This window comes from Somniosus microcephalus, chromosome 11 (assembly GCF_052327205.1).
Source record: "Somniosus microcephalus isolate GS21.2 chromosome 11, FLI_Smic_1.0, whole genome shotgun sequence".
NCBI lineage: Eukaryota > Metazoa > Chordata > Chondrichthyes > Squaliformes > Somniosidae > Somniosus > Somniosus microcephalus.
In genome coordinates, this window is record NC_140997.1 from 72772273 (window position 1) to 72798245 (window position 25973).

General features: G+C 48.2%; 1 protein-coding gene across 5 annotated transcripts in view; it reads right to left on the minus strand.

Annotated features, from left to right (window-relative positions):
* abat (4-aminobutyrate aminotransferase) overlaps positions 1–25973 on the minus strand; it is a 364265-nt gene that overhangs the window by 293563 nt on the left and 44729 nt on the right. The window contains exon 1 of one of the 5 annotated variants that reach the window (XM_086000867.1): positions 14932–15035. The exons of the other annotated variants lie outside the window; for them this stretch is intronic. The gene's annotated coding sequence lies outside the window, so the exon portion shown is untranslated. Of the gene's footprint in view, positions 1–14931; positions 15036–25973 lie in introns of those variants that run through there. 5 annotated transcript variants of the gene reach the window in all.

A 25973-nucleotide genomic window follows, 5' to 3' on the forward strand; every position in this document is an offset into this window, starting at 1 on the left:
TATTCTCCACTTTTATTTCACTTTCCTATTTTTCTTTTATATTCCCGATTTCCCTTCTATTTTGTTATGCTTGTCTTCTTTCTGTGCCATTATTTTCTTTCATTTCATTTCTATGTTCCTTCTGCTTTGCAACTATTAAATTATTTGCTCACTGGCTCAATGAACGTAACTTTTCTTTGCAAGGTAAGTACTGTAAGACTTTCATTATACACAAGAAAGTACGGAGCTTTGCCAAAAAGCTGTGAGAGGTGGGTTTCTCTTTGTTTACTTAAATCAAAAACCAAGTCGAAACCCAATAAATTCAAACGGAAATGCCACCAATTGTGCACTAGCAACAAGCAGGCTTTCCTACTCACCGAGACAAAGGTGAATCATTGAGTGTTCTTTTATGTTCAAGTTTATTCAGTAGTATAGAAGTGCCACTGTGTTATTAATGCTGCTTTCTCTCTTAAGCAATATGTTATGCTAGCCAAGAAAATAAAATCCTCCTGTTCTGTGCAAAACTGCTGCTTTTTTAGTAAGTACATGGGACATGAATCTCCGAAGGGGGAAGCAGGAAAAAACAGTTTGGGAGCCTTGGGCTCTCGCACCCATGTCAAAAATTTTGAAATCGACTGCTGCGTATTTTTGTGTACTTTTCCCCCCTGCAATACAAATGACGGAATATCGCTTAAGTTACGAGAAATAACTACTGGTTCTCAAGTTATGAACAAGGCTGCTTTTATGCTGTCAGCTTCTCAAGGGCAGAGTCAGTTTTCTTTTTAAAAAAAAAAACTTTTCTAAATTAACATGTTTGGACAATGAGAGAGGGAGAACCTGATTTGGCAGGTAAGAGCATTGTTTTCCAGAGAGAGCGATCCTCATTGTAGGCTGGTGGTCTGAAAACATCATGCATTGCTGCACTGACCCACAAAACCCAGATATCAGGACACAGCCACAATAGCAAAAATACTGCGGATACTGGAAATCTGAAATAAAAACAGAAAATGCTGGATATACTCAGCAGGTCAGGCAGCATCTGTGGAGAGAGATGAAAGGTCATCGACCTGAAACGTTAACCTCTGTTTCTCTCTCCTGACCAGCTGAGTATTTCCAGCAGATTATCAGGACAGCAAAATACTGCGGATGCTAGAAATCCGAAACAACAACAAAAAACGCTGGAAAAGCTCAGCAGGCCAGGCAACATCTGTGGAGAGAGAAACAGAGTTAACGTTTCAGGTCGATGACCCTTTGTCAGAACTGAGAAAAAAGCAGGAAATTAAACGGATGAAAAAGCAAGTTTGGGGGCTGGGAAATGGGGGAGGGGATGAAAGAACAAAAGGGAAGGTCTGTGAGAGGTGAAGAGACATTACATAAGAACATAAGAAATAGGAGCAGGAGTAGGCCAATCGGCCCCTCGAGCCTGCTCCGCCATTCAATAAGATCATGGCTGATCTGATCCTAACCGCCAATCCACCATCACAGAACCATCTCCTGAATCTAACAGAATTAGACACACGAAATAGGAGCAGGATCAGGCTACACAGCCCCTGGGCCCGCTCCGCTACCCACAGGGCCATGACCGATCCGAACCTAGACTCATGTCCAAATTTCTGCCCGCTCCCCGTAACCCTTAATTCCCTTTACTTCTAGGAAACTGTCTATTTCTGTTTTAAATTTATGTAATGATGTAGCTTCTACAGCTTTTTGGGGCAGCATATTCCATGGACCTACCACCCTCTGAGTGAAGTAGTTCCTCCTCATCTCAGTTTTGAAAGAGCAGCCCCTTATTCTAAGACTATGCCCCCTAGTTCTAGTTTCACCCATCATCGGGAACATCTTCCCCGCATCCACCCGATCCAACCCCTTCACAATCTTATATGTTTCAATAAGATCGCCTCTCATTCTTCTGAACTCCAATGAGTAGAGTCCCAATCTACTCAACCTCTCCTCATATGTCCATCCCCTCATCCCCGGGATTAACCGAGTGAACCTTCTTTGCACTGACTCGAGAGCAAGTATGTCCTTTCTTAAGTATGGACACCAAAACTGTACGCAGTATTCCAGGTGCGGTCTCACCAATACCTTGTACAACTGAAGCAATACCTCCCTATTTTTATATTCTATCCCCCTAGCAATGAAAGCCAACATTCCATTGGCCTTCTTAATCACTTGCTGCACCTGCATACTAACCTTTTGAGTTTCGTGCACCAGGACCCCCAGATCCCTTTGTACTTCAGTACTTTCCAGTTTCTTGCCATTAAGATAATAACTTGCTCTACGATTTTTCCTGCCAAAGTGCATAACCTCACACTTTCCAGTATTGTATTCCATCTGCCAAATCTCTGCCCACTTACTTAGCCTGTCGATGTCCCCTTGCAGGTTTTTTATGTCCTCCTCACTCACTACTTTCCCTCCCATCTTAGTATCATCTGCAAACTTTGATATGTTACACTCGGTCCCCTCCTCCAAATCGTTAATATGGATTGTAAAGAGTTGGGGACCCAGCACTGACCCCTGCGGAACACCACTAGTTACTGATTGCCAGTCTGAGAATGAACCATTTATCCCAACTCTCTGCCTTCTGTTAGATAGCCAATCCTCTATCCATGCCAGAATATTACCCCCAATCCCGTGATTTTTTATCTTAAGCAATAATCTTTTGTGTGGCACCTTGTCAAATGCCTTTTGGAAGTCTAAATACACTACGTCCACTGGTTCCCCTTTATCCACCCTATACGCTACTTCCTCAAAGAACTCCAGCAAATTTGTCAAACATGACTTCCCCTTCATAAAACCATGCTGACTTTGTCCTATTAAGAGATATTCAAGGCGAGACAAGATGGTATTAGGGCAGGTAAAGAAACTAAGGATGGCTCTAGATGAAGTGTGAAATGTGCTGGCAGAATGAAAGACAGCTGCCATGTGGGAGAGAAAAAAAAAGGAAAAGGCACAAACCAAAAGTGTGGATAAAAAATATATAAAAATATAATAGGGGCCGAGGTTATGATCTGAAATTGTTGAACTCGATATTGAGTCCGGAAGGCTGCAAAGTGCCTAATCGGAAGATGAGATGCTGTTCCTCGAGCTTACGCTGAGCTTCCGTGGAACAATGCAAGAGGCCGAGGACGGTGAGGTCTGAGTGGGAATGGGGCGGTGAATTGAAATGACAGGCGACCGGAAGCTCGGGATCACCCTTACGGACTGAACAGAGGTGTTCCGCAAAGCAGTCACCCAATCTGCATTTGGTCTCCCCAATGTAGAGGAGACGACATCGTGAGCAGCGACTACAGTATACTAGATTGCAAGAAGTACAAGTAAATCGCTGTTTCACCTGGAAGGGGTGTTTGGGGCCCTGGACAGTGGGAAGGGGGGAGGTATATGGGCAGGTGTTGCATCTCCTGCGCTTGCACGGGAAGGTGCCGGGCGAAGGGGAAGGGGTGCGGGGGGTGATAGAGGAGTGGACTAGGGTGTCTCGGAGGGAGCAGTCCCTACGGAATGCTGAAAGGGGAGGCGAGGGAAAGATGTGTTTGGTGGTGGGATCACGTTGGAGGTGGCGGAAATGGCAGAGGATGATACGTTGAATGTGGAGGCTGGTGGGGTGAAAGGTGAGGACAAGGGGAACCCTGTCGTGGTTCTGGGAGGGAGGGGTAGGGGTGAGGGCAGAAGTGCGGGAGATAAAACAGACACGGTTGAGGGCTGTGTCAACCACGGTAGAGGGGAATCCTCGGTTGAGGAAAAAGGAAGACATGTCGGAAGCACAGGTGTGGAAGGTGGTATCGTCGGAGCAGATGCGGCAGAGACGGAGAAACTGGGAGAATGGAATAGAGTCCTTGCAGGAGGCGGGGTGGGAGGAAGTGTAGTGCAGGTAGCTGTGGGAGTCAGTGGGCTTGTAGTGAATGTTGGTCAATAACCTATTCCCAGAGATGGAGACAGAGAAGTCGAGGAAGGGAAGGGAAGAATCGGAGGTGGACCATGTGAAGGTGAGGGAAGGGTGGAAATTGGAGGCAAAGTGAATGAAATTGTCTAGTTCAGTGCGAGAGCAGGAAACGGCACCGATACAGTCATCAATGTACCGGAAAAAGAGGTGAGGGGGGGGATCCGAGTAGGACTGGAACAAAGAGTGTTCCACATATCCCACGAAAAGGCAGGCATAGCTAGGACCCACCTTTAATTTGGAGGAAATGAGTGGAGTCAAAGGAGAAGTTGTTCAATGTGAGAACAAGTTCAGCCAGGCCGAGGAGGGTGGTGGTGGATGGGGATTGGTTGGGCCTCTGTTCACGGAAGAAGCGGAGCGCCCTCAGGCCATCCTGGTGGGGGATGGAGGTATAGAGGGATTGTACGTCCATGGTGAAAAGGAGGCGGTTGGGGCCAGGAAACTGGAAACTCTTAAAGTGGCGGAGGGCGTCAGAAGAGTCGCGGATGTAGGTGGGAAGAGACTGGACAAGAGGAGAAAAAATAGAGTCGAGATAGGAAGCGATAAGTTCCGTGGGGCAAGAACAGGCTGAAACGATGGGTCTACCAGGACAGTCCTGTTTGTGGACCTTGGGAAAGAGGTAGATGCGGGCTGTGTGGGGTTGGGGAACTACGAGGTTGGCGGCCGTGGGGGGAAGATCTCCAGAGGAGATGAGGTCAGTGACAGTCTTGGAAACAGTGGTTTGATGTTCGGTAGGGGGTCATGGTTCAGGTGGAGGTAGGAGGAGCTGTCGGAGAGTTGGCATTCAGCTTCCGCTAGGTAGAGGTCAGTTCGCCAAACAACAATAGCACCACCCTTGTCAGCGGGTTTAAATCTGAGAGAATGGAGTGCTGCAAGTTCAGAGGGAGGTAGGTTGGAGTGGGTGAGGGGAGCAGAGAAATGGAGATGGCCGATGTCACGGCGGCGGTTAGCAATGAAAAGATCTAGAGAGGGTAAGAGGCCAGAGGGAGGGATCCAGGTAGAACGAGAATTCTGAAAGCGGGAGAAAGGGTCAGATTATCAGGACACCCTGCCAGAAAAGATTTTCATTCAGCTGAGGCACATGACGTAACTGCAATCGAGGTGTCTGGATCACATTAGCTATGCTGCATTTGCATTACTAGCTTGCTGCTGACAGACGCGACGTGCATGCAGAATTGATTTTAAAGTAGCAATTTGTTCCTGGCCAACTTTCCAAATTATGTACAGATCAGCAAGTAAAACAATATATCGATAGCACTACAAAAACGAGCTGACTTTTGAGTGCAGATAAGATTGCAGCCTGTATCTCCAGCACTAAAGTTTATATTGCTGCAGGGCTGGTATCCTTCAATGGGCATTGTACCTCCAAAGCCAGCAGAGCAACCTTGTTTACAGGACTGGAGTCCTTCACAGAACTTGAATGCAGCAACATATTTCAAAATGTAATATTTCAGGGTTATCCAACTTGTCTGTTTACATTAGAAGCTTGTAAATACATATTTCAACATGGGGCATACACTCAAGGGATGACAAACAGGTCAGTGTTCCTGACTTCACTCTAACAATGACAGAATCTGTCAAAGTCATCAACTCTGAACAATGATCACTGGGACAGAAGAAACTTTGGACTGTACACAAATAGGTGACCGTGGAGACTGTCACAAATTTAGTGCAATTTTGTCAAAATTCTGATGCCTGCTCAAAAATGTTGTCAAAAATCTAAAAACAAGAAGATTTTAAACTGCTCGACTGAGTGTTGTATTTCCAATATTTGAGGAGCAGCATTAAAGAAACATATGGATGCGCAGTCACTGAATGGTGACATGCTTACAGACTATGGGCCAGATTTGCTGAAATAAATAACAGCGTCTGAATGAAGCACACCGTTATTAATGTGTAAATCGACCAGCAATCTGTGGCGAGGAAGAGGTACCTTGTGAATTGCGAATCGCCACAAGTTGCTGGCCAATTTGCACTGCTCCGCAGTTAGCTTCATGGAAAAGGTATCTCGCGCTTAACCTCCCGTGATTGTCATGGTTACTGCATTTGCACATTAAATGCCCATTAAATTCACCACAGAAAGTCTTGTAATTAACAGCATAACTACCCTTTTATCAATGTGATCATTGTTAATGACTGCCAATCAAAATCTCTTGCCCAGAAAGTAAACAATTATAAGTTGGAGTTTCATTCGTCAGGTTGTGAGTTGTTTTAGGAGATTTTGCTTTTTCTTTTTGTCTCCAATTTTTCCCACTTTCTTTTTCTTTCTGTACCTGATTTGACATTGAATTCACCCACTCTAATTCACCCTCCTTCTCAGTCTTTCCTTTGTTTATTTCTCAATCCTTAAATCTCATTGATTAAGGAGATTCACTGTTTGTCCCATTGTTCACCAAGGTCCCAGATACCCGGTTGCCCTCGCTGCGCCGTTATCAGCTCGCACTTCCAGCAACTTTGTGGGCACACAATTTAAAAACCTAGATGTGCACGAAGTCTAACTAACAGAGCACTCCAGCAAAATCTGGCCCATCGCTTCTCTCCAAGCTATTTTTGATTAAATAATTTAGTTTCCCGAGGCTGGCCAGGAGCGCACTGAAATAGACGAGTCTAGAGGTAACAAAGGTATCGATGAGGGTTTCAGCAGCAGATGAGCTGAGGCAGGGGTGGAGACGGACAATTACAGAGGTGGATGCTGGCGGTCATGGTGATGGGAAGGATTATGAGGTCGGAAGCTCAGCTCCGGTTGTGAACGGTCTTGTTCAGCCTCAGACAGTGGCCAGGGAGAGGGATGGAGTCGGTGGCTAGGGAACAGAGTTTATGGTGGGGACTGAAGGCAATGGCTTCAGACTTCCCTATATTTAATTAGAGGAAATTTCTGCTCATCCAGTACTGGATGTCAGACAAGCAGCAGAACAAATCAGAGGCAGTGGCGGGATCAAGACAGGTGGTGGTGAGGTAGAGCTGCATGTCGTCAGCGTACATGTGGAACTTGGCGTCTTTTCGGATAATGTTGCTGAGGGGCAGCACGTAGATAAGAAATAGGAGGGGGTCAAGGATAGATCCTTAGGGGACTCCACAGGTAATGGTGTGGGAGAGGGAAGAGAAGCCATTGCAGGTGATTCTCTGGCTACGACTGGATAGATAAGAATGGAACCAGGTGAGGGCAGTCCTAACCCAGCTGGACAACGGAGGAGAGGAGTTGGAGGAAGATCGTGTGGTCAACCGTGTTAAAGACTACAGGCAGTTCGAGAAGGATGAGGAGGTTATAGTTTACGATGTCACAGTCACATAGGATGTAATTTGTGACTTTGATAAGGGCAGTTTCAGTGCAGTGGTAGGAGAGGAAACATGGAGTTGTGGGAAAGATGGGCACTAATTTTGGACAACATGTTCAAGGACTTTGGAGATGGGGTGGTAGTTTGCAGAGACAGAGGGGTCAAGTATGTTTTTTTTGAGGAGGGGGTGCTGACGGCAGATTTCAAAGGGAGGGGAACATATCAGATAACATGGGGACCAGGAAGGGAAGTTAGGTGGTCAGCAGTTTGGTGGGAATAGGGTCAAGGGAGCAGTTGGTGGGGAACCTTAGGGGAAGTTTGGCCTGGTGGGCTAGAGGAAGAGAGGGAAGCAGCAGAGGCAGCTGAACGGAAGGTCTCAATCTTAGTGACAACGAAGTTCATGAGCTCCTTGTACTTGTTGTTGGAGATGAGGATGGAGGGGGCAGGAGAGTGAAGTTTGAGAAGATGGTTTGTGGTGAAGAGTAGCCAAGAGTTATCTTTGCATTCCAGGATAATCCTGGAATAGTGAATAGTTTTGGGAGAGGTGAGCAGGACCCGATAAGGCTTTATGTGGTCCAGCCAGATCTGGCGATGAATGGCTGAACCAATTGTCTGCCATAAACGTTCACGTCTGCATCCCTTGGACTTAAGGAACGTAATTGCTTAATTTTACTTGCAAATAAAGTCAAATCAATATACAAGGACTTCACTATGCTTTGGTTCTGTCTACACTGTTCCTCAGACAGGGGCCAGTGGAGGGTATGCAGTGTATTTCCACTTTTATATTTTGGGAGACTAAGATATGATTGGGGATTAAATATAGTACTTTGTCATCAACAACATCAACTTTCCACCAGTGGGGCCTCACAGGTTACGCAGGTGCACTGCCGGCAATTGACTGCCCATTGACATTACTGGGAATAAATGTTCTTCTTCTTCTTAGGCAGTCCCTCGGAACCAAGGATGACTTGCTTCCACATTAAAAATAAGTTCTCAGGTGACTGATGAGTCCAATGCGGGACCTACAGTCTCTGTCACAGGTGGGGCAGACGGTGGTTGAAGGGGCGGGTGGGTGGGGTACTTGGGTTGACGTGCGCTCCTTGCGCTGCCTGCGCTTGGCTTCCGCTTGCTCCCGGCGAAGAGACTCAAGGTGTTCGGCACCTTCCCGGATGCTTCTCCTCCACTTTGTGCGGTCTTGGGCCAGGGATTCCCAGGTGTCGGTGGGGATGTTACACTTTTTCAAGGAGGCTTTGAGGGTGTCCTTGAAGCGTTTCCTCTGCCCACCTGGGGCTCTCTTGCCCTGCCGGAGCTCCGAGTAGAGCGCTTGTTTTGGGAGTCTCGTATCGGGCATGTGGACAATGTGACCCGTCCATCGGAGCTGATCGAGCATAGTCAAAGCTTCGATGCTGGGGATGTTGGCCTGAGCAAGAACATTGACATTGGTGCGCCTATCCTGCCAATGGATTTGCAGGATCTTGCGGAGGCAGCGTTGGTGGTACCTTGCCAGTGCTTTGAGGTGCCTGCTGTACACGGTCCATGTCTCTGAGGCATACAGCAGGGCGGGTATCACTACTGCTCAGTAGACCATGAGCTTAGTGCTGGGTTTGAGGTCCTGGTCTTCAAACACGCTCTTTCTCAGGCGACTGAAGGCTGCACTGGCACACTGAAGGCAGAGTTGGACTTCGGGAATAAATAACGGGCAATGCGCCTGTGATTTTCCAATAAGGTGGCCACTGGATCTGAGGCCTCGCCGATGGTGCAAGATCTTGGATAGTCCCCCGGCCCCACCACTATGTATAATCCTCATTTATTCCTGATCCCTATTATCATCTTCTCTTTTTTATTATCTTTATTTTTAATATATATAAATGAGTTTGACAGTCTGTGTGTATGCGTGCGGTAAACTCAAAAGTTATAGAGCGTACCTACACATATGTTATATCAAAAGAAAGCTTATGATTAGGGGAGTGTCATAGGCATGTTTATTTTTTGGTCAGACAAAATTTGTTTGGACAGTGTGCAAAAAACGGACAAAATCCGCTCATTTTAACAAAGCTTCTTCGGCGTGACTGACGAGTGGATGGACCAATCGACGGGCCGCATTAGCGTTGAGTGACATGATGGTTGACCAATCTTACGGGGGAACCGCGGTATGATGCGTCACGGGGGGCATTTCATGGCGTGTGTGGGCGGGGCCTAAGCCTGCGGCCTGCCGTGAGTGCGGGACTGGGAAAAGAGATACAGAGACAGAGACAGAGAGAACCGCGCGGCCCGAGACAGCACCACCTCCTGTACTGACACACCCCACAGAGAGAGGGAAGGAGAGAGAGAGAGAGTGAAGGAGAGAGAGAGAGAGAGGGAAGGAGAGAGAGAGAGAGAGAGGGAAGGAGAGAGTGAGGGAAGGAGATAGAGAAGAGAGGAAGACACCCCGGGGAAGGGGTTGGACTCAGAGCCCGGCCGCGGTGACCCGGAGCCCCCGTGCGCGGCCTAGCGCCTCAGGCCCAGCCCGACTCAGCTCAGCTCAGCTCCCGCTCCGGCCCACCGCCGCCGCTCCATGGCAGAGGGTTCTTCAGTTCCCTCGGCAAGAGACAGAGAGAACCGCGCGGCCCGAGAGACAGCGAGTGGGGGAGCGGTGGCGGCGGGCTGGAGCGGGAGCTGAGCTGAGCTGAGTCGGGCCGGGCCTGAGGCGCTAGGCCGCGCACGGGGGCTCCTGGTCACCGCGGCCGGGCACTGAGTCCAACCCCTTCCCCGGGGTGTCTTCCTCTCTTCTCTATCTCCTTCCCTCACTCTCTCCTTTCCTCTCTCTCTCTCTCTCTCTCCTTCCCTCTCTCTCTCTCTCTCCTTCCCTCTCTATCTCTCTCTCCTTCCCTCTCTCTCTCTCGCTCCTTCCCCCCCTCTCTCTCTCTCCTTCCCCCTCTCTCTCTCTTTCCTTCCCCCTCTCTCTCTCTCCTTCCCTCTCTCTCTCTCTCCTGCACTCTCTCTCTCATTCCCTCTCTCTCTCTCTCCTTCCCTCTCTCTCTCTCCTTCCCTCTCTCTCTCTCCTTCCCTCTCTCTCTCTCTCCTTCTCTCTCTCTCTCTCCTTCTCTCTCTCTCTCTCTCTCTCCTTCCCTCTCTCTCTCTCTCCTTCCCCCCTCTCTCCTTCCCCCTCTCTCTCTCTCTCCTTCCCCCTCTCTCTCTCCTTCCCCCTCTCTCTCTCCTTCCCCCTCCCCCTCTCTCTCTCCTTCCATCTCTCTCTCTCTCTCCCCTTCCCCCTCTCTCTCTCTCTTTCCCTCTCTCTCTCTCCCTCTCTCTCTCTCCTCTCTCTCTCTCTCTCTCCCTCTCCTTCCCTCTCCTTCTCTCTCTCTCTCTACTTCCCTCTCTCTCTCTCTCTCCTTCCCCCCTCTCTCTCTCTCTCTCCTTCCCCCCCTCTCTCTCCTTCCCCCTCTCTCTCTCTCTCCTCCCCCTCTCTCTCTCTCTCTCTCTCCTTCCCTCTCTCTCTCTCTCTCTCATTAATGTCAATGATAACATTGCAAAATTATAATTCTGCTTGCTACCTCCAAATTCACATAGAAGGAAAACTGTAAAACCTGGAGTATATGGCTACTGGCGATCCCCATTAACAAAAAATGAAGTTAAACAACCACCTCCTGGGTGCTTAGCAAGAGTTCTTCAATCCCAACAGTTTTATAAACAGTTTTATAAACATGGCAGAGGGTTCTTCAGTTCCCTCAGCAACGCCGGGTACTCCAGCTAGTTATATATACATTACATATATCCAAAGAAGTACATCAGATTCTGGCTCCAAAAGCACAAGACAGTAAATCACACAAACGCATAGGAATATGTACAACCATTTCCTGATGAAAAGAATAAAGTTCTGGCCGTTACTGTAATGCAGGGCTAATTTTTGTGTTATACTATTATATTATGTGATCCATTTTAAGACAGAAGCCTAGAAATTAGTGTTAGCAATATTAATGCACTTGCAGGATACTCCTTTGGCTGGTATTTTAACACAAGTATAAATCTATTTAAAAAATGGGTTGAAGCCCATGTTAACTTAGCAGACAAACAATATCATACTAACATCACCAACATTAACTTCAATGCTCAAAAATGCACAGTGGTATAGTGACAGTCAAGAAACAAGTATTACTATGCTAATAGATACCCACAAAATATACATCTTATTGTTGTGGCTTTTAAGTCCAGCTGAGTGGGGTATATTCTCTCATATGAAGTGTTATATACATTAGAGCGTATTTCGATAATGGAAACCATATCAAATAAAGTGTCAAACATCAACATTTTCTGAAGGGCACGTCGCAGACTCCGCTGGAAAATAAATCCCAAACACAATGTACAATTGCTATTATGCCACTGCCTCTGGTTATGAACTAAAGTGTACAGCATCGCAAAATTAGTTACACCACACTGCCATGAATGCATTCCATTGCCACGGAATGCAGGGGACTCCAAGATGCCCCAAATAAAAATTCCATGCTGTATCAAAGTAACATTTCAATTTCTGACATGTACCTAAATGACTTGTTGGAGCAAGATTGCCTCATTAGTGCCAATTACGGACGAATCATGACTCGCCAAGCATGTTGTACATTGTTTACTTGTGATTTTGTGGTTGTATCTTCAGCATTTGCATAGATTCAAGTGTTCCCTACAGAGCAGATAGGGCTTTTCTGAGGCACGTGATGAACCAACATAGAAAAGTCATTGTCACCATCAAAACACATACATATAAATAGATAGTGCAAAATTACCGAAGGCCAGAAATTGTAATAATTGTTAAAATTTTTACCCTCATCACTTGACTTTGGATAATGTGCACTCCTGGATGGAATTCATTACAGCTAACTGAGAGAAAGAGAACAGTCCATTCCTGCTGCTCTAAAAGATACAGCAGGCTGTTTTGTATTCAAGCTGGGTACACATTTCCCCTGCTGCTGGAAAACCATTTAACAGAGGACAATGAAATGGTACAGAAAATTATAGCACTGGCTGCACACTGTGGCGACTGCTGTCATCTTCAGATGAAGTGCATGCAAGGAAAGAAATCGAAAACTGCATTTGGCATGTTGGAAAAATTTCTCCACCAGCAAGAGAACTGGAATTTGTATTTCATATATATAACTTGCAAAAGTGTAACTATTAAGCCATTTATCTCTGCATGCTTTGTGATTAAGCATAGCTCATTAAAATGTTAATTAGCTTCAGTTTTTACAACTACTAAGCATCTGCTGTCAATGCTGTTTAACAGCTTCAAAATGAATTCCAGGTTTACAAAGCAAAACTCAAAAAACAAAAATAATGGATATTCTCTTATCTTGCAAAACAGTAGGCACATAACTCAGCCCCGTGTTCAGCTTTTAGACTTTAATATTAGAAATCAAATCTTTTTACTCAGGCAATACAGAGAAGTCAACCTATGACATCTAGAGCTAAAAATTCGGTTGTGTGGCACCCATTGTTTGGCCGCTACGGATGCCGATTTGGTTCGAAAATAGTATCCAAGCAGTGGGCATACTTCTGGTGCTGGCTGCGCAGGACGTCAATTTGGTGACGCCCTGGGAACGTGCACCATAAGTATGCAAAGTATGCAGATCATGACGTCAATCAACGTACAACGCTGATTTGACGCCAGTGCTGCCATTTTCGTCCTCAACGCTAGAGCTAACGTCGTCTCTTAACCTCGCACAGCTGAACATGCATTCAACAGCAGGAAGGAGCTCCCACCAGTGCTATTTAAAGGGATCATCACCTACTTACAGGTTAGTTGATGACTGATTTCTACCAGCTGTTGCTGAGTTTCTAGAAGTATTTGGTGCTTTCTAGACTTCTTTACAGTTGCCAAAAGTCTAAAAGGACTGGTGTGGCACATGACTGTGGTACCAGTGAACACAAGCCCAATTCCACATTCAACACACTTGTGCTCCAGAACTAGCCGCGCCTCTAGCCAAGCTGTTCCAGTACAGCTACAACACTGGCATCTATCCGACAATGTGGAAAACTGCCCAGGTATGCCCTGTACACAAAAAGCAGGACAAATCCAATCCGGCCAATTACTGCCCCATCAGTCTACTCTCAACCAGCAGTAAAGTGATGGAAGGTGTCATCGACAGTGCTATCAAGCGGCACTTACTCACCAATAACCCATTTATTGATGCCCAGTTTGGGTTCCGCCAGGACCACTTGGCTCGAGACCTCATTACAGCATTGGGCCAAACATGGACAAAAGAGCTGAATTCCAGAGGTGAGGTGAGAGTGACTGCCCTTGACATCAAGGCAGCATTTGACCATGTGTGGCATCAAGGAGCCCTTGCAAAACTGAAGTCAATGGGAATCAGGGGGAAGCCATACCAAGCACAAAGGAAGATGGTTGTGATGGTTGGAGGTCAATCATCAAGGCCCCAGGACTTTGCTGCAGGAGTTCCTCAGGGCAGTATCCTAGGCCCAACCATCTTCAGCTGCTTCATCAATGACCTTCCCTCCATCATAAGGTCAGAAGTGGGGATGTACACTGATGACTGCACAGTGATCAGTGCCATTCGCAACTCCTCAGATAATGAAGCAGTCTATGCCCGCTTGCAGCAAGACCTGGACGACATTCAGGCTTGTAACATTATAGCAGGTAACATTTGTGCCACACAAGTGCCAGGCAATGACTATCTCCGAAAAGCGAGCGTCTAACTACCTCCCCCTTAACATTCAAAGACATTACCATCGCCAAATCCCCCACCATCAATATCCTGGGGGGGTTACCATTGACCAGAAACTTAACTTGACCAGCCACATAAATACTGTGGCAACAAGAGCAGGTCAGAGGCTGGGTATTCTGTGGTGACTGTCTCACCCCCTGACTCCCAAAAGCCTTTCCACCATCTACAAGGCACAAGTCAGGAGTGATGAAATACTCTCCACTTGCCTGGGTGAGTGCAGCTCCAACAACACTCAAGAAGCTCGACACCATCCAAGACAAAGCAGCCTGCTTGATTGGCAATCCCTCCACTACCGGTGTACCGTGGCTGCAGGGTGTGCCATCTACAAGATGCATTGCAGCAACTCGCCAAGGCTTCTTCGGCAGCACCTCCCAAACGCGCGACCTCTACCACCTAGAAGGACAAGGGCAGGAGATGCATGGGAACACCCCACCTCCAAGTTCCCCTCCAAGTCACACACCATCCTGCCTTAGAAGTATATCGACGATCCTTCATCGTCGTTGGGTCAAGATACTGGAACTCCTGTAGGATTCGCACAATTGCACTTTATATTATAAAGGGTCGAATGGCAGAAGAGGCCATGATTTTAAAGACTGTTTTAAAAGAAGCCCAGAAAAAGGGGCATTCAAAATGGCCACCAGACCCCGTGATCAACTTATTGGGACACTTTAAAATGGTTCCTGCAAATCCTCAGACAGCTTTGTGGATTCAGCCCAAAGTAAGTTCTGGAAGCCGTTTCTGAGAGAACGAAACCAGACACCCACATATACATATACATTGGATACAGATCCAGTCGAGATCAGCCTGTAGATAAAGGCCATCTAAATGTTGACCCAGACAAAAGGGAACAGTTTCATATTGATGAGAAGAGCATCAAGGGCCCGTTAAGGAAATCACCAGGACATTAAAAACATTGAAGGTCATTCCAGACCAGAGGTGTGCCATTACCGGCCATCCAAGAACAGTTTAAAATATAATAACTGCCCCGTTGTGCAACAAGCCCGCCAAAAGTTAAACAAAGACTAACCTGATTTGGCACGAGATAAGAGCTTCTGGAAAAGAAGTATAATTGTGAGAACACACGGGTAGGAGTTACACAGACAACACTCGTCAGCTTTCCAGCTTGCAGGCCTGTCCAGCTTTTGAGCTGGGAAAAGAGGAGTCGCTTCGGGAGAAGATCAGCGGGACTCCTCTCCATCGACGGAGAGGAAGGAGAGGAAGACCAAACCGCCATCAAGAAGACCGCTCGAGCCAGCATCCCACCCCGGGGTAAAACATCGGGAGATCATCGACCAACCCCGGGCCATTGACGAAACGAGAGGCCATCGACCTCGGGAGAAGAGATAAAATAAAACTGAAGAAACGATGGGGGCCAGCCCAAGGCTCCTCTGAGTGGGGTCGAGCCGATGATCCCCGACCCTGCCGACATCCAGGCCAGCCGGTGTCCAGCCACCCCCGACCCCCACCTCAGGAGAGAGGTGAGGCGCAGCTCGCTGGGGCTCCACGATCCACGTGGAGACGGGACGCCTGAAAGGATCAAACGCAGACTGGTTCAAAACCTTGCACTTCCTAGTTGGATTGGTGAGCATGTTTCTGGCCCTCCATAATCAGATCTAGATAGGTTTAAGGGGGTGGATATTTAGGGTATAATTAACATGAGTTGTTATCCCTCGATGTTCCATGTGTTTCCCTATTTCATGATGATTTTGTAGAGTATAATATGCCTGTATTTGCCTTAGTTAGTATTGTGTCGTTATGATTTGTTTGTGTTTTTCCCTCCCATGTACTCTCTTATTTGCTTGCATTTGATTTGTGTTACCATATGCAATAAAATTTCATTTCGTTTCATCAAACTTGGTCTATAAGAGTTTTCTCTACATTGTAGTTCCTGCCCCAAAGTCCAGAGTGCAGAATCTAAGGGGCGAGTGGGTCGAACCACTCAAGGTTTTACTGTGCAAGAGAGAGAGGCCTCTAGAGAGAGAAACCTCTGCGATCTAAAACCCCTTACAGAAAATGGCGACCGCGGCAGGACTCTGGCAGCAGGATTGCAATGTAATAGATCCAAGTTTGAATGGTCGAAATGCAATGGATGAGAGGATAGCGGATTATGTCTTTGGCAAGGTAAATCTCACTAAGCAGTGGATTTCCGATCTCTTACTGGATGGGCGTCCGGTGGACAGAGAGCAAAGAGCATAAGAAGTCAGTGGAGAAGGCAGAGTGGCTGATGTGTTACAAGAAGCAGGTCCAGATCTTGGACCGAGTCGTTGCAGCACAGGCAGCCAGGATCACAACCCAGGCAGCAGAGATAGAGGAAAAGGCCATGGGTGGGAAAAAACTCATCACAGCGCTTCAAGTGCTAAATCAGGAATGCCAAGTGGTAGCTAGTCAACATCAGGCTAGGATAGAGTACCTGGAGTGCCAGGTTACTGAGGCAAAGATCAATGAAATGAGGATCCGGGAGAAAAACGCCCGCCTCGCACAACAGCTAAGAGCGCAGGAGGAGAGAGTAGTGGAGGTTAAGGCAGCTTACAAGCTAGCCCTCGAGCACGGGTTTGAGAGCACAGACCACGGCCCCTGCCAAAAGACCATAGAGGACCTAAGAACGGCCCTGGTTAAGGCAAAAGGCATGGTGTGTCTCGTCAGCCCGAAAGCCAGTCACATGGACTTTTTAAAGGAATCAAAACAGCCGATTCCATCTGAAGTAGTTGTGGTACCAGCCACCGAGCCCTCAGCACTGCCGAGCTATAGTGAGACTTGGCCGGAAAAACAGGGGGTGGTAAAAGAGGAGGTAGCCGAGGTGGAATGTGAGGAAGAACAGCCACTGGTAGCGAAGCCGGGACCGGCACCAATGTGTCCCGCTCGACACCAGAGGTTCGGCTCCAACGCCGCTGATGGCGATGTCGGACCCCACCAGAACCAGCTCGTGGTGCCCTACGCTGCCCCGCAATTAAGGTCCATGGTGAGCCACCTCGCACGACTCACAGTAAAGGGAGATCCCTCGATTCATTTCAGTGAGATAGAGGAAACAGCAGCCATTAATGACTGTGATGAACAGGAACAGGTGAAACTGTTGCTTTTCTCCCTGGATTGCACAATCCTTCAGTGCCTCTCAGATGAGAGTAAGAGAGGATGGAAAGGGTATACGGATCTCAAGGAGGAAGTCTTAGAAGTAATGGGAGTGGACGACGGTAGTCCGTTCGACCATGTGGAAGGGACCGTGCAGCTATCTGGAGAACCCCCACGGGTTTTCGCAGAAAGGCTGTGGCCTGTGTATCGACGCAGCTGTCCGGGTATGCCTGAACGGGTTGCAATGAACGACGAACAGCGGGTTCATTGGCTCCGTTGCTTGGTTACCAACAGCTTACCGCAGATACGGGCCCTAGCTAGATCTTGGTTTGATCCCCAGGGTCCCGGTGTCACGGAGGGGACGGTGCTCCGCCAGCTCAACGTTGCGTATAAGAATTGTAGAGGTCAGGAAACGCCTCCCCAGAAGGGAAAGGTGCATGAGGCAAAACCCGCAGCCCCAAGCAAGAAGGAGTGGCGTCAGGAGGGGAATCGCCCTGCCCAAGCCAAGCTCAATTGCTACGGGTGTGGGAAGGATGGACATTGGCGCAAGGACTGTAGAAATCCGTGGAAGGATAATAAGGGGAAATTTCCCGCAGCCCAAGCCCAAGCCCAGACCGCCGCCCCAGCACCCGCCCAAACCCAAGCCATAGCTCCTGCCCCAGCACAAGGAGCTGGTGCAGTTATGGATCCCACTGCGATTGAATCAATCATAGAGACAATGCGGTCTCTGATGATCGCGCAGGGGAAGATAGCCGTCACCACTGGTCTTGCCGTTCCCGCAGCCCTGACCGCTTCACCCCAATGACTAGAGCCAGCGCAGCCTGTCGACCTGTGTCCTCTAGAAAGACATGCACAGGAAGAGACCTCCTGTAAAATGGAGGAATACCTGCGGTGCCAGGTTGCAGAGGCTAAGTTAGTTGAGCAGGCTTTAAGGGAGGAGAACGCTAGGTTAACAGCGAAGGCTGGCAGTTTAGAGGACCAGCTAAGGGTTTGTAAAATGGTTTATGATCAGTGCAAACTGTTTAAACCGGGTGCAAGAGTATCAGCAACCGAAGCCAGGTCTGAGGGTAAAGATCCTCAGCCTGAGGCGTGCGATGAGCCACAGACCACACAAGCTGGCGTTGTAGCCTGCTTGGAAGGAGAAGCTGCCCCGCCCACCTGGGGGGAGGCTTCCCCTATGGCCTAGGACTCGGACGAGGAGGAGCCCGAACAGCAAGGCCCCGCCCTTGACATGATTCTGGAGGAGGTGGAGTCGGAGGACGGAGGTCCCGCCCTCGAGTCAAGCGTGGGGGAGGTAGAAATTGGGGGCAGAGATCCTCCACCTGTAGGGACAGGTGAGGAGGAGCCGTCTGCCACAGGCCCAAATCCCGAAGGGGCGGATCCTGAGGGGAGGGAGCCGAAGCCCACAGTCGTGGAGGAGCCACGGGCTGTGAGAGCTAAAGTCCCACCCGAAGGTCCACTCGCCAAGGGAGTCGACCCGAATCCCAAAGGGGCGGAGCCTGAAGGAAGGGAGCCGAAGCCGGCAGCCGTGGAGATGCCACGGGCTGTGAGGGCTAAAGTCCCAACTGAAGGTCCGCTCGCTAAGGGAGCCACGCCCAAAGTATCTTTTCGCAGGTCGACTCGAATGCCTCAGCCGGTAAAATCTTGGCCCGATTCCCCCGTTCTCAGTAAACGCCGACTTGAGAAATCGCTGACAAAACGCAGTCCCCGGTTGACAGCAAAAGGCTGCAGGGAACCCAAGCCACAGGTCACTGCAGCCCCACCGCAGGGAGCGGCGAGCTGCAGTCCAATCAAGGATTAGGCAAGCCGCCCGCAGACGGGCGGCGCTGTACATAAGTTAAGTTGAAGTTTTAAGTTTAAGGTGTGTAAATATTAAAATGATAAAGAGTTATAAGTAGTTTGGGAATCTGCTCAGTATGTGTGCTATTTTGGATCGAGGTCGAAAGACCCGATCATGCCTTCACCTAAGCCAGAATCTCTCGGGAGCCTGGTGGCATTGTTTAATTTGTTGCAGGAACCAGGAGAAAGATGAGAGGGATCCTCGTCGCGTTCATGCTGATCGGATGGAGCTGGGCCTATCGGGGCCGCACTAAGGACTCCACCATTTATGGGTGCTCTGGCAGCAGAGGCCCCGTCGCGACTGATGGAACCGGCCCACGGGACACTGAAGAGACTGCCATATACTTCCATGAAGGGAGATGGCCAGGCTGGCTGGGGTCGAACTCTACCGAATACTCCAGCCAGACGGGGTTCACATACAGAGAAACGTCTCTGATGTGCCCCAGGGTGAGGATCATCGCACCAAGAATCAGCATCACCATTGGAAAAAGGATTTGTTTGAACTGTCTGGGACATGTACCTTTGAGTCGCTGGTGGTGGCTCAGGAAGCTGAGTAAGACCATGAAGAGTTCCACGGTTGAATGGGAAAGACTGGGTAACAACACCCATCGGACTATTATGGGGACTCAAGGGGGGTTGAGTGTCTGTTGGGACAAATGGTGGGAACCAGATGAGGGGATCCACATCTGTATGTGGGGTTCAGAAAGCGCTTGCCCCACAGGCATCTCCATCTTTTTCCAAAGGCAGTGGCAGGATGCTGGACAAGGAATGAGGTGGGACGTCAGCACACGGGCGTGCCGAGTCCCATACTCTCAGATCCCAGTAAACGCCACTGAGCTCATCACCAGACCCCGCAAGCCCCTGCCCACAATTCCGGTAGCTAAAGCCCTCAAGAAAGGGTGCCCCACCACAACCAAGGGACCCAGGAACGGATTGGTACTGGTACCCACAGGTCAGGTGCTGTACCAAGGGGTGCACTACGCGGTGGCTTCGGTGATTTTAAACCTCACCGAGGTGCGGTTGCCAGAGTGGTGCCCCAGGGAAACGGAGCAATTATACCAGGTCCTGTTAACAAACATGTTTAAACAGTTTTACGAATTCGACTTTGCCGATGTCGACAGAGCTGAACTGTACACCACACCACATGAGGTCTTGGACAGGATAGGGAGGCAAAGAAGGGGTGCAGTAAATAATATTTTCACAGCTTTTAATACAGGAACTTCCGTCATCAACACACTGGATGATGTGGAGCTGCAAACCCAGATCAATGGTTTGAAAACAGTTAAGAAAGATACTGACTGACGAGAATAATGTAGTGGGTTCTGAGTTACATGAGGACCAGGCCATGACACTACACTTAAAAGAGATAATAGCTGAGCTGGAGAAACACGACAAAACGGTAAATGCTCTCATCAGGGAGAATCAGAATGCGTCCGATCAGGCTGCGCAGAACGAAGCTTGTGTGCTATGCGGGGCGTGGTTACTGGGCGAGGGCCACAGTAACCTGGAGGATTTGAAACAAGGTTTAGTCTCCTCCTGGATCAGCAACAAGCACCTCGCAGCCCTCCACCCTTTTGAGAATGCATTGAGTCCGTGCCAGCTCAGACTAGCTTCAGAGGCCTACCCAGTCCCAGTGGACTGTGGGCGGTCTAATCACACCATTATGGGTATAGTGGTAAGAATGCCGGTGATGGGAAAGACAGCTAAACCCGCCCCGGTATAGAGGGTGGAGAACATTGGAGTCATTCAGGGGGGGGTGCACATTCGCTACACAGGGGTCCCACCTTACATCATTCGATGGGAGCATGCAATGACGGGTACCGACCTCTCGGGGTGCCGGAGCCGGGGAGCACACATCATCCTGTGTCCCCAGCACTTGAATGCCCATTCAAAACCACAGTGCGGGTTCAGAACTGCTGGCGCGAAGCCTATAAATTGCACCACGGAGGCAATGGCACAAGGCCATGTGCCCCCGCAGGTGGCATATATAGGTGGGACATACTGTGTCACCACTGCAGTGCCCCACTACCAACATGGACAGCACGATTGGTGTCCGGTTAGTGACAGCAGCTTCTGTTTCAAGCCCAGGGCAGAAGTTCAAGTGGCCCAACAGCGAATTGTCCCCATTCCTGAACCTTCCACTGTTCACATCACTGTTAAAGAGAATTGCACCGATCTGCAGCGATTTGTTGCACATTTTGGATATATCATTCCCCCTCTCCCTGAACACCTCACCAAGATATTAAAAGCCGTTGTTGTTTCACAGAAACATTTCTATACACTGGAGCAGAAGACGTTAGAGATAGGGGCAAACATATTGGATATAGTGACCCCACCGTGGTGGGACCTGTTCACTAATATAGAAGTCCCTTCTTGGATTAGGATAGCCTCCCACATTCTTGTAGTGTGCCAGGTTATCATTGTAGTTTATTTACTGTTTGTACACTGTAAAAAGGTCAAACATTCGCAAAAGTACGAGAATAGAGGGGAATGGAGGGAGCATTATGTGCGGGTAGAAGAAGAGACACCCGTTTAGATTTTTGCTGCTTTGTATAAAGTTAAAGTTTTCCCCCCCTCCTCTGTATTATTTTTGATATGTATTCATGTGCATTTTAATTTTCGTGTGTGTACTTTATTTTTTCTTATTGAAGTTTATTAGATGTGTTGTTATTATTAAAAGGTAGTGTGTATGCACCAGGTGATGTAGGGATATAAGGCCCCCCTCCACGCCTGGAAGTAAGTTGTCAGATTTTAACTCCAAGGTATTGCCATCTATAGATGCTTAATGTACACTAGGTTTTTTCTGAAATGGGAAATGCATGTGTCGTGGGGTCATAGATAGGTAAATACTGGGGATGGTTAGATTATGGGAAGTCAGAAAATTTTGCTCACCCAGAATTATGTTACTTCAAGCAAGTTACAGTATCATCAGGGGGAGTGTAGGATTCGCAAAATTGCACTTTATATTATAAAGGGTCAAATGGCAGAAGAGGCCATGATTTTAAAGACTGTTTTAAAAGAAGTCCAGAAAAAGGGGCATTCAAAATGGCCGCCAGACCCCGTGATCAACTTATTGGGACACTTTAAAATGGTTCCTGCAAATCCTCAGACAGCTTTGTGGATTCAGCCCAAAGTAAGTTCTGGAAGCCGTTTCTGAGAGAATGAAACCAGAAACCCACATATACATATAGATTGGATACAGATCCAGTCGCGATCGGCCTGTAGATAAAGGCCATCTAAATGTTGACCCAGACAAAAGGGAACAGTTTCATATTGATGAGAAGAGCATCAAGGGCTCGTTAAGGACATCACCAGGACATTAAAAACAATGAAGGTCATTCCAGACCAGAGATGTGCCATTACCGGCCATCCAAGAACAGTTTAAAATATAATAACTGCCCCGTTGTGCAACAAGCCCGCCAAAAATTAAACAAAGACTAACCTGATTTGGCACGAGATAAGAGCTTCTGGAAAAGAAGTATAATTGTGAGAACACACGGGTAGGAGTTACACAGACAACACTCGTCAGCTTTCCAGCTTGCAGGCCTGTCCAGCTTTTGAGCTGGGGAAAAGAGGAGTCGCTTCGGGAGAAGATCAGCGGGACTCCTCTCCATCGACGGATAGGAAGGAGAGGAAGACAAACCGCCATCAAGAAGACCGCTCGAGCCGGCGTCACGCCCCGGGGTAAAACATCGGGAGATCATCGACCAACCCCGGGCCGTTGACGAAACGAGAGGCCATCGACCCGCTCCGGCTCGGGAGAAGAGATAAAATAAAACTGAAGAAACGATGGGGGCTAGCCCAAGACTCCTCTGAGCGGGGTCGAGCCGACGATCCCCGAACCCGCCGACATCCAGGCCAGCCGGTGTCCAGCCGCCCCCGACCCCCACCTCAGGAGAGAGGTGAGGCGCAGTTCGCTGGGGCTCCACGATCCACGTGGAGACGGGATGCCTGTAAGGATCAAACGCAGACTGGTTCAAAACCTTGCACTTCCTAGTTGGATTGGTGAGCATGTTTCTGGCCCTCCATAATCAGATCTAGATAGGTTTAAGGGGGTGGATATTTAGGGTATAATTAACATGAGTTGTTATCCCTCGATGTTCCATGTGTTTCCCTATTTCATGATGATTTTGTAGAGTATAATATGCCTGTATTTGCCTTAGTTAGTATTGTGTCGTTATGATTTGTTTGTGTTTTTCCCTCCCATGTACTCTCTTATTTGCTTGCATTTGATTTGTGTTACCATATGCAATAAAATTTCATTTCGTTTCATCAAACTTGGTCTATAAGAGTTCTCTCTACATTGTAGTTCCTGCCCCAAAGTCCAGAGTATAGAATCTAAGGGGCGAGTGGGTCGAACCACTCAAGGTTTTACTGTGCAAGAGAGAGAGGCCTCTAGAGAGAGAAACCTCTGCGATCTAAAACCCCTTACACTCATTCCCTAAAAGCAATGTGGAGTACCTTCACCACACGGACTACAGCGGTTCAAGAAGGCGGCTCACCACCACCTTCTCAAGGGCAACTAGGGATGGGCAATAAATGCTGGCCTTGCCAGCGATGCCCACATCCCATGAACGAATAAAAAAAAAGTCCAACACAAACATTCTAAACCAATTTTATGAATCAAACCATCACAATATTTGGCTGACTGGTGGAGTGGCAGTGGTGGTAGGACGAATGCTGTCATCCTGAGAGAGGGCAGCAGGTTCGCCCACTAAGGAGCCACTGTCAATTCCTCGGGGTGGCGCCTTGACCACTCGTGTGAGATCGTTAAATTTCTTCCTGCGCTACATCCAGGTCCTCGGGGCTACACGGCTTGCATTGACAGTGATGGCTATCTGCTCCCATTCCCTTCTCGGCGTCTGTCTGGAGCACCTCCTGGCCCCATGTGGATACAGGAGATCTCTCCTCCGGTGATGCATCCAAAAATCTGGGAGCCCACTGTCTGCCATGTTGCACTAGCTTCACTCTTCCTGTAGGTCACACACTCCTCTACAATGACTTCCAGTACCTGCTTCAGTCAGAATGCACCTCTCCTTTAAGAGGTGCAGGCTGGCTTTATGAACTGCAGGCTAGCTTTAATTGGTGCTAGCCTCACACAAACTTGGTCCCTTGTTGAGCGTGCAGCCACTGAACAGTGCGTTTAGCGCTGGGCTGCACACCACTATCATTATAATTATCAGACAGCACAAACTTTGCGTGCTGCCTGCATTACTTTGAACGGGCACAGGTTAATCACGCATCGCGATCCCTACACCCATTTTTGGGACTATCCAATTTTTAGCCCCTACCATTAGGGCCCAGGTTCAGGCAGCACTGGGTACTACATTGGCTATAAAGCGCTTTGGGACTTCCTAAGGTCCTGAAAGGCACTATATAAATGCAAGTCTTTCTCTCTTTTTACCAAATACATCTAGTTTATCAACTAAAATCTCATCTAAATTGATCATAAATATTCCATGGCACTATTCAAAGAGGAGCAGGAAGTTCTCCAGATGTCCTGGCCAATATTCCTCCCTCAACAAACACCACCAGAAAGGAATTAATTGGTCATGACTGTTGTGCGACATCACTGGCACAGAATGGCTGCTGCATTTCCCTACCTAATAAGTCACTATGACCAAGAAATTGGACTAGAGCGAGAAACCAGTGCCAAATGGGCATTGCGAAGCAACTGTGGGGGGCCGGAGAAATTGGACCTCAGATCGGCATGAAACCAGCAAGCTGCAGATGTCAATCAGGCATTCCATGCAACTTGCCAGTTAGATGATTTGGAAATTCGGTTGGCTCTGGCGTCAAGCCGGCCCTCTGGGGAAAGGAAGGTGAACTTCCAATTTAGCAACCAACTCAGGAGTGACAGGCCATGAGAGACTGCGATCCAAAATTTGTTCCCCATGATCTTTTCTTCACCCAAAAAAAGGCGAGCGACGAGGTTCAATTTCTCCCCCATGTTTCTAAAGTAAATAATTGTATAAAGTGCTTTGAGATGTTTCAATGGAATAACATGCTTTATAAGTACTAGTTTTTTAATCAAAGTTTGCTGTAGCAGATATTGATTTTGTATTGTGTAAGAATTCTTCTTAGAAAGTTTACTTCTATGATTGACTTCTAAACCGGAATCATGAAATGACCTGTCCAACAAATGTCATTTATTAAAATGCAAGTCAGTACTGGGACACAGCTCCACAATACAACAGAACTGTCTTGTACCATTACTGTTGCAACTTCGTGTTAAAGTTACTGAACTAATTTCAGTCTTGTTTACATTCTTAAAAAGGATCGCCATCTCAAATTCTCATATTTGTAACCATCTTTAAAAATTGTATATAAGAACCATAGAAAATATCATGTGAGTTTGCAAAGTTAAGACAGCAAAGATCTGATTACAGTTGAAGCTTGTTTACAACCCATGCTGTTAGTAACAGGGCATCTTGTTACTCGGTATCAGTTACCAGAATAACTATTACAATAGCAAAATACTGCAGATGCTGGAAATCCGAAATAACAACAGAAAATGCTGGAAAAACTCAGCAGGCCAGGCAACATCCGTGGAGAGAAATTAGAGTCAATGGGCTAGATTTTCGGGGAGCCGTCAGGTGGGGTTTCAGGCGTGTGGGGGGGGGGGGGGAAATCCCGACTTTGGGGGTCCCGACACCATCCCGCCCAAAACCCCGCCCCACATAAGTTTCAGGGGCGACGGGTACCCGCCCCGCACTGGGACCCGCCGAAACCAGGCGGGAAGGGATTAGTGCCAATTAACTGCATGTTAACAGGTAGTTATCAGGCAGTTTTTAGCCTAATCCCTATTTTGAGGGGTTTCGTGTGGGTTTCCCGACGGCTCCAAACCACGCCAGGTAGAGCAGGTGGGCCGTCGGGTTGAAGGAGTTGGAGGGGTCGCGATGTCGGTGCTCAGGTGAGTGATGGGTGCATGAGTGCAAAGGTAAGTGTGTTTGGTGTGTCTAAAGTGTGTAAAGAACTTTTACTTACCTGTACTTATCTTAACAGCCTTTCTTCCTGTAGCCGTCGGGAGCGCATCACTCAGCCAGAACTGAAAGCTGAACGGCTGCGATCTGTCAAAAGTGACAGCCTTCAGCTTTGAGTGCCGGTAAGAGTTCTAACTGAGTCTGTGCAGAATGACTCAGCTTAGAACTCAGAGTGTCAGTG